A 9097-nucleotide genomic window follows, 5' to 3' on the forward strand; every position below is an offset into this window, starting at 1 on the left:
TTTTCACTGCTTTCAGGTGATACTAGTCTCTAAAATCACACGGATAATACACACAACTGTTCTTGACACTTCTCTTACTTGTAATTGATACGCTTATGTTGAATATTTGCTTTTATAGACATGGTTTTGTGTCTTCGGAAAAAGTCCGTTAGCATCTCAACCGTTTTCAGAAGAGGTAAGTTAAGCTAAGTTAACGTTAACTCGGTTGAGCTTTTGTTTATGAAAGTTTGGGCTTTTAATCACCTCTTATGTGTATATGAGAGGTTTTGTAAAGGTTTTACTTGAAAGTGAGCTAAACATAAACGTATGTAATCGGTGACGTTACTTACATGGAGTGAGAAAATAGTTTGAAACTAACGTTAGCTCAATGGTAAACAAATATTGATAAAAAAAAAAAAATTTCTGTGATTTCAGCAGCAATAAAATAACCTATAACAGAGGGAAAGCTCCACGACTTCAAGATTTCTGAAGAAAGCTGCTGCAGGAGAAGTAGGAAATACAGGTAGGAAATCCAAAACTAAAGAATTAATTATTGATTTTAGGAAACAGAGCCCCCCTCTTCCCCTCACTATCATTGATGGCCAACCTATTGAGATAGTACAAGAATACAAGTACCTTGGCAGTTGGCACAATAATTGATAGTAAGCTATGTTTTGAATCACACACTGATGCTGTTTGTGCCAAAGCCCAGCAGCGAATGTATTTTTACCGTAGACTGAGGAAGCTTAACATTGACCCCACTTTGATGAGAATGTTTTATTCTTGTTTTATTGAGTCTGTTTTAACCTTCTGTTTTATCTGCTGGTTTGGTTCCTTGTCTACAAAAAACAAAAAAAATGATTAGAGAGTATTGTTAGGACGTGTAGCAAGATTGCAGGCATTAACTTTCCCCCTCTCTCACACATTTACTCCAACAGAGTGGCAAAGAAGGCAGCTGACCCTAGTCATCCTTTGTCCTGCCAGTTCAAGCTACTTCCCTCAGGCCGTAGTAGGTACTCCATGCCCATATGCAGGTCAAATAGATTCAGAAACTCATCTCAGAAAAGCATTTCACCTCTGCTGTAGCTTATATATAATATAGCTTAGCTATAGCTTCTTACTTGTAATAAACCTGGCATTATATAATAATATTGTTGGCTCTGTGACAAATGGTTTGTTGTGTTCCTAGATCCTTCAATGTTGATGCCCTGGCCTCCACCGTAGCAGAGTTGGGCGGATCATCATCTCGGATCATCATCTCTAAGGCGCTATGAACCATATGATTAGTAAGTAAAACTTCAAACATACACTAATGTCAAACATACACTAATTGTGTTGGTAAAAAAATTATGTTTTGAAAGAAGCCTCTTATGTTCACCAAGACACAATAATATTGTGAAATAATATAACAAATTTTAAATAACTGTTTTCTATGTGAATATATTGTAAAATGTAATTAATTCCTGTGATCAAAACTGAATTTTCAGCATCACAGCTTCATATGATCCTTCAGAAATCATTCTAATATGATGATTTGACGCTCAAGAAACATTTATGATTATTACCAGCTTTCATTTTCTCAAAGGCGTAGCAGGATACCCAGGGCTTGGTTTACACCTATCACAATTTCTAGCCACTGGGGGACCATAGACAGGCTAGGGGAACTCATGTTAAAAAACCTCATAAAGTGAAATTTTCATGCCATGGGACCTTTAAGCGTTTTCTACCAGTTTTCTATGTGAGGAAAACGCTTAACTGTACATAGTAGTCTATTTTTAATTAGTATGGTGTTTACAGAGTTATCATTTATTTATTTTAATATCACTGTCTATGCGTTCAGTCACGTTCTGCGAGTGCAAATCTCTAAATTCAACTTTGGACTTGTATTTTACAGGGGACAAGTTCTTAAATTCACATCTTTATGCTCTCGAGTTTTGCTACTCTTTTACTTTCATAAATAACCTTCCTGATAATGTTCGGGGCTCAGACACACTCTCCCAATTTAAATCTAGACTAAAGACACAACTCTTTTAGCCAAACATTCAATTAACACATCTCATAATCTTGTTTTACAGTTAATATGTGATGAAAAAGTAAAAAGTGCACATGATCATCTTTTGCCTGAAATAATATGAACTGCAGCTATGCTAATCTTTCTCCTGTTGCTTCCCTGTTTCTATCTCAGGATGCTCAGCAAGTTCACTAGAGATTATAGCAGCTCCAGTTTGGATCCAGCCTCACTTGTGAAGACTTCAGATGATGGCAACTATAAATGGACATAAAAAAACTGCCAGATATTAAGGTGGGGTAAGCGATATTTCAAAAACGCTGTTGGACATAGTTGATATTTGGAATGAACCCAAACAAACACACCCCTCTCTTCAATGCTCCACCTCCAAAACTCACCAGATTGCCCAGCAGCCGCATCACATTATTGGTGTAAATAACTAATTTATGTTATTGCATGACCTGCTCAATAAAAGCGCAACAGTAAGAACGTTTCAGGAAACACGTTATTAATTATGATAAGGGCTGGATTTCCCCAAACCTTCTTAACGCTACGTCGTTCCTAAGTTATACCTTAAGCTGTACCTTATCGTTAATACGTGTTTCCTGAAAACGTTCTTAGTTAATTGTACCTTCTGTAAGTCATACGTTCGGATATTTCCCCACCAGTTAATCAAGTGTGACAACACCGGTAATACCATAATAGAAGTGACGCGCATGCAATGCGGCGTGCTCGTTTTTGTAGGCGCTCATATGCCACAGCGAGATGAAAACATCTCAACTTTTCAGAATGCCACAAGCGCACCGCAGGTCATGTGACAAAAACCAACCGATCAGCTTCGGCCTTTCCGTAACATGGAAAACTCGGCCGAACAGCTGATCATAGCTGTACAGGGCGAGTTTTTATTTCTCATCTCCATAAATATATCTAGTAGTAAAGCTAATGCAAGAAATCAATTAATCCTTTGCTGATACTTCCTCGTCATCATGGAGAGCGCAGTTCATGGTTGCATAGCAACGACAGACGCCACGGGAGCGCAAGTGCTTGTAGAAAGAGAGCGCTTTCCACACGTTTTTAGATGCGATATGTGAACAGCCCCTAATTCAGGATAAACTGAGAATCTATTTGGTTTAAAATCGTTTTTGTTTTGTTTAAACTGGAGATCACGATAACATACATCAGAATAACATGTTCCAGTTTATTTAAAAAAAAGATACTCAATTGAATCATTAATTCAAACACTTTTAAAACCAATTCATTCAGTGTCTCATTCATAAACACCTGGGCTGGGTTTCCCGATAACGTTGTCTCTTAGCGTGCTACGAAGACTCTTAAGGTATAACTTAACTAAAGGTATACCATTTATAGGCGTGTTCCCCGAACCATACCTTAGAAAGCTGCTAAAGATATTCCTTCTTACGTGTGACGTTACCCAGTGCTGCCCGTGGCGATACTGCTGAATCTGCTGATATCGATGGCTCGAGAATCAATTATTCACTCGTGCAGGGGCTGCTTCACTGCGTTATGTGAGAAAGCGGTGTTCTTTATAAAAGCAATTAAGAAATGTACGCGGGTTGGGTGAAAATAAACACTGACATTATGGATTCGGATGGCAATAAAATCACAGACTTACACCTGTAAATGTTTAAAATACCATACGAACCCATGAGAAACAGTTAGCATCTACTTACAACTTAACTGACAGTATGCTTTCACTGGCCTTTGAAAGCGCACCGCGGACGGCGCCGTCTTTTAGAACATCTATTCGCTGTATCGCTGCCATAGTTTGAGCAAACTCCCCACAACAATCATTCCCTTTAAATAGACTATTAAACCTATTCAACTTTTAAATGGTTTGCCAGCTGATGTACCTTTGATTGTTGTTAGATTTTTAATTATATTATCCAGTGTAATGACAATTTTATTCTTAGCTTTAGTCCTAACTGCTTTTTCTCAATGTTTTTCACTCTGTTGCAGGTTGCCAGGAAGAATCCTTCTCTACATTGTTGCTGTTCCTTTTTGATCCCTTTTCTCCTGGAGTTCTTTCTGGTGTCATTAAAATGTCTTAACTTGAATTGTGTCTGTTCATTATACTAGAGACAGTTGCACACAAAATTAAGAAGATATTTTTCAATGTCAGTATAGCATACTTTTTTCATATTAGATGCTCCAGGTACTATCAAGTAGCTCCAGGGCTGTATATATGTACATAGACATTGAGGGGGATAAGTCCTATAATTATACGTCAATAATAACAATATATGCCAATAGTTAGAAATGGCCAAACTGGAAATTCAATATTGGAAATTCTTGCTCCGCTCTGTTTTTAGGATAGCAAAAAGGTTTAAAAGTTACATTTTAGGCTGGTCTACCTTACAGCGACCATTCAAATAGATAGCCAATCAAATCATAGAAGGTGGGGTTTACTGTTCACAGAAGCAGAGCATGTATTCCATCAGTTTAACATTGAAAGAGTGCGAGGTAAGATGGAAGTGTAAAACTACTCCACTTTTTTTCTTGAATATGGCCATTTTGAGGGATGAAAGTTGCATGTGTTCATTATCAAAGCTATTTTATCAATTTAAGTCTCGGGGCAATGTTGACTACAGCTTATGTGCTGCTGAGTGAGTGTTGCAGCGCGATCTCCGCTGTGTGTGTGTGTTGTGCGTGCGTGTGTGTTCGTGCGTGCGTCAATGAAAGTAGCGCATGGTGTCTAATGTAAGGAGTAGCCCGAAAGGTCCGACCTATATAAATAAAGGTCCTATAAAACCCATGCAGAGCTGCCAAAGATTTACAGCTTTGCATCGTTCAAACATCGGCCGGAGATCATTTGCGATCAAAGGCCGACGTCGAGGCGACATATTGCCAATGAGCAAACGATCTCTGAGCGACATCGTGCCGATGGAACTTTGTACATCGGGCCAACGTCGGCCCAACGTACGTGTGCTATCTGCTGTTGGTGATATGGCGCGCGCGATATCAGCATTTCAAGATCGCAGAGCTTGATGTAACAGTCTTCTCTAAACTATTACTGATATAGATGCATATACAGCTTTAAAATCAGAGCAACATGAAAAGACAACAGTATTTTAGCAACAGTAAGTTAGCTAAGTTACATAATAATAACAACTGTAACAGCATACGTAAACCATCCGAATATAGCCTACAGTATCCAGACATAATATTTTACCTATAAATATCTTTAGGTATATTTTACCTATAACTAACGATTCTGAGACGTCCTGCTGGAGCCGCTGAGTTGCAACTTCTTCATCTGTTGCTTCTCCATCCGGATCAGATTCTGGGTCAAACCAGCCCGTCTACGGACCTATTAGACATTCTCTGGTCAAACTGAAATGCTTGAACGACTGCCTGTCTGCGTGCCAATGCAATATATCTAATCATAAACATGCATGGTACCGTTGCCACCATTCTTGAGGTCGGACATCTGGGACATGTACTCCCATAATGCACTGCGCGCGCATTGCAACGCGGCGAAGGGTAAAACAAACAAGCACCCGCCATTAAGCAACACGAAGCGAAAGACAAACGAGCACTGAGCTCTTTTCCTTTGGTTGCAAATCATGCCGAAAAACTGTTGTGTTGTTGGTTGCACCAACAACAGCGTAAAAAGCAGTGACCTCTCCTTTTATTTGATAGGCCTACCTAGTGAGGCAACTGAGCCAGAAAGGAGAGAGAAATGGCTCCAGGCGATTAGAAGTGTTAGTTCACACAGCACTTGAAGCTTTTAGTATTTCACAACTTATACAATGTCTAAGAAACAATTTCTCATTACAAATGTTAAAGTCTAGCTGTTGTCGTTAGACACTACATTCAATAAAATTGAATCTGATGACTGGTTAATTCAGAGCTACATTCACCGTGAGACTCACGCAATTGACACTTTTCACACGCTCTCACGCCACACATTCATTTTCTCATGCACAGAAAAATCGCAAAGCAAAGAGGACACGGAGACCGACAGACTAGACAGAGCAGGTTTACTTATGATATAAAAAATCTCAGCTCTCAGATTCTGTCAATTTTATTACGAAATTCAAACAATAAATGCCGTTTTGGCGCTGTAAATGTGACGCGACAGATCCCTAGCTGCACGTGAACTGATCACCTCTAGGCTAGCTAATGGTAAATAGACACGAATGAACACTGTTGAAAGATACAGTACAACTTACCGAAATGTATATTCTTTATACATAATATCGACCAATCAATCAAACAAAGGGGTCAATAAAACAGCTGGAGTCTGGAGAACAATTATGTCACATAACATTTACCTCAGGAAAGCCATTTGATGACCATAATGTAGGCTGCTAGTTGGCTAGAAAAAAAGCTATAGAGAGTATTTTGCTAAATATGTGTACTATATTACATATTTATTATATTTTTACTTATATCATTAAATTAAAAAAACGCATTATATTTAATTTGAGTTATTTTTAACCTTAAATAATAGGGGGAGACCGGGTATGGTTGTAACAATTTTGCTTCAGTAACTATAACTCACTGAATTTTGTAGCTAGAGTTCTCAAACTTATACAAAGTACCCACATGTATTCACTACAAATGGCACCAATTCAATCCTCTACAAGAATATCACAGACCTTGTGAGTTGGTGTCACATGAAGTACCTTCGTTACAACCTACCCCAATACCGGGGTAGGTTGTAACACATGCGGGGTAAGTTGTAACAATTACACAAAAGAAGCAAAAATGGATGCCACACTACAAGATATGCTTCAAAAACAGGTTTATTGACATAAAAGAACAATGTCTCAATCCCTCTCTGGAACAGACTGTCTGATTAACACTGTGTGTGTGTGTGTGTGTGTGTAAATGTGTCTACTTGAACGAACTTAACAGTATAGTTGATAAACTACAATTTCTAACAAAAAAACAAAGTTCTGTGAGTGTGTGTGTGTGTGTGTGTGTGTGTGTGTGTGTGTGTGAGTGTGTGTGTGTGTGTGTGTGTGTGTGTGTGTGTCTTCTTAATCAGAGTCACAGTGCTGACAAATGAATGCCGGTAACCCAGGAGTGCAGGCTTTGTGGGCCCAGAGATTGCAGAGGGCACATTTTTCCCAGACCTCATTCAGCTTTGAGTTGCCATATGGCTCCATGCAAACAACACAAAGTTTTCCTCATCTGAGATGTCAGAATCCTCAAAGTTCAACATTTTCTTGGTGGGCTTTCTCTCCTTTTTCTGTTTCTTGCCTTTATTCTTACCAACGATGCTCTGTCTTTTCTTTCCTCTTCCCTGTTGTTCTTCCATCAGTGCTTGTTTCACTGGTGTATCAGTGAGGATTTCAGACCGCCTCTTCTTTCTGATCCTGCCAGTTGTTTTTCTTGGCCCTGCTTTTGGAAAAGGCTGCATGGCTGAAGGACTGAATGCCTGACCTGGAGACAACCCTGAGGTGCCTGGCTCATCTGGAGCACAGGATATGGTGACATTGTGAATTGCAGAGGAGCCAGACATAACCAGGTAGGTTGGAGGAGAGGAGGCCGTCCCCAGGTGAGTTTTGGAGGAGAGGAGGCCGTCCCCAGGTGAGTTGGAGGAGGAGAGGAGGCCGTCCCCAGGTGAGTTGGAGGAGGAGAGGAGGCCGTCCCCAGGTGAGCTGGAGGAGAGGAGGCCGTCCCCAGGTGAGTTGGAGGAGGAGAGGAGGCCGTCCCCAGGTGAGTTGGAGGAGGAGAGGAGGCCGTCCCCAGGTGAGCTGGAGGAGAGGAGGCCGTCCCCAGGTGAGTTGGAGGAGGAGAGGAGGCCGTCCCCAGGTGAGCTGGAGGAGGAGAGGAGGCCGTCCCCAGGTGAGTTGGAGGAGAGGAGGCCGTCCCCAGGTGAGTTGGAGGAGGAGAGGAGGTCGTTCCCAGGTAGGTTGGAGGAGAGGAGGTCGTCCCAGAGTGAGTTGGAGGAGAGGAGGTCGTCCCAGAGTGAGTTGGAGGAGAGGAGGTCGTCCCAGTGGGAGTTTCGAGGAGAGTCCAGCTGTGAAGCTCCTGATGTCAATGACGTACCTGGGTCTGGCCGGTCAGTGACCTGTGAGGGTGCATAGTCACACTCCTGAAAAATGTCAGGGTTGAAGGGCCAAATACCTGTGGATACAAAACCAGCTGTAATGTTTTTGGGTGTTGCAGCTGTGGGCATGGCAGTCTTCACAATACTTGGAATGTCATATATCGTAATCGTCTTGGCAGGATTCATCTTCATCCACGCATCACTTGCAGTGTTCACCATTTTCTTAAATGGGCCATAGACACTGCGATCCAGTGGCTGAAGTTTGTGGCTGCAGTGTGGGGGGAAGGTAAGTAGCACAATCCCCTTTTTTTGCAGAAGTCGATAGCTTTCACTGATATATGAGAACAGTGGTTATCCATCAAAAGCAAAACCTTCTTGTCTAGGCTGAGCTTTGTGTGTTTTGCAAAGTGATCAAGGAATAACAGGAAGTCTTCGTCTTGCATCCATCCTGAAGCGTTTCTGCTTCCAGCACTCCCAGTTGGGCCACTCTGAATAAAGTATTCCTTATAACGTTTACGGGGGAATACAAAGAAGGGGGGAATTGCATTTCCCAGTGCTTGCACAGCGCATGCTACTGTCACAAGCACACCTCTCTCACCCGATGTCATCGCACCCACCTGTTTGACTCCACGACGTGCAACAACACGTTCTGGTGACTGAACTGTTGTTACACCAGTTTCGTCCATGTTCCATATGTCACTCCCATCAAAGTTGTACGTCCTAATGACCTGTCCGAGGCTGTTGAAGAAACATTCCACATTCATGTGATTAAAACTTGTGGCCCGTGTAAGGCTGGTTGCCTCTGGACTCCTCATGGACAGGTTGGGGTTCCGCTTCATGAAGAATGTGAACCAGTCAGGCCTTGCCATCTGCTTCTCACCCCATGTTTGTGGGTATTTGAGGTTATACTTTACAGCCAGTTCATATGCAAACGTTCTGACCTAAAAGAAAGTGAAATAGAAAACATGATCATATAGAAAAAAAATCTATTTATCTGGAACCTATGCTAGTATTCAATTATACTCTGGTCTCCAGTAGCTAACCTTTCATATGGCTTACCTCACGTGGAGCCAATCCATAATACAGAT

General features: G+C 41.3%; 1 long non-coding RNA gene across 3 annotated transcripts; it reads left to right on the forward strand.

Moving 5' to 3' along the window:
* Positions 1–442: 442 nt before the first annotated feature.
* Positions 443–4061, forward strand: LOC311084395. Of its 3 annotated transcripts, none has more exons than XR_014606508.1 (4): positions 443–502; positions 1169–1265; positions 2165–2286; positions 3965–4061. It is a non-coding gene; the product is annotated as an uncharacterized lncRNA (long non-coding RNA). The 3 variants fall into 3 exon arrangements; XR_014606509.1 differs by having other exon boundaries at positions 2165–2281; positions 3965–4053; XR_014606510.1 differs by lacking the exon at positions 443–502 and adding an exon at positions 801–985.
* Positions 4062–9097: the final 5036 nt, after the last annotated feature.

Source organism: Abramis brama, assembly GCF_963993115.1.
Source record: "Abramis brama genome assembly, chromosome: 6".
NCBI lineage: Eukaryota > Metazoa > Chordata > Actinopteri > Cypriniformes > Leuciscidae > Abramis > Abramis brama.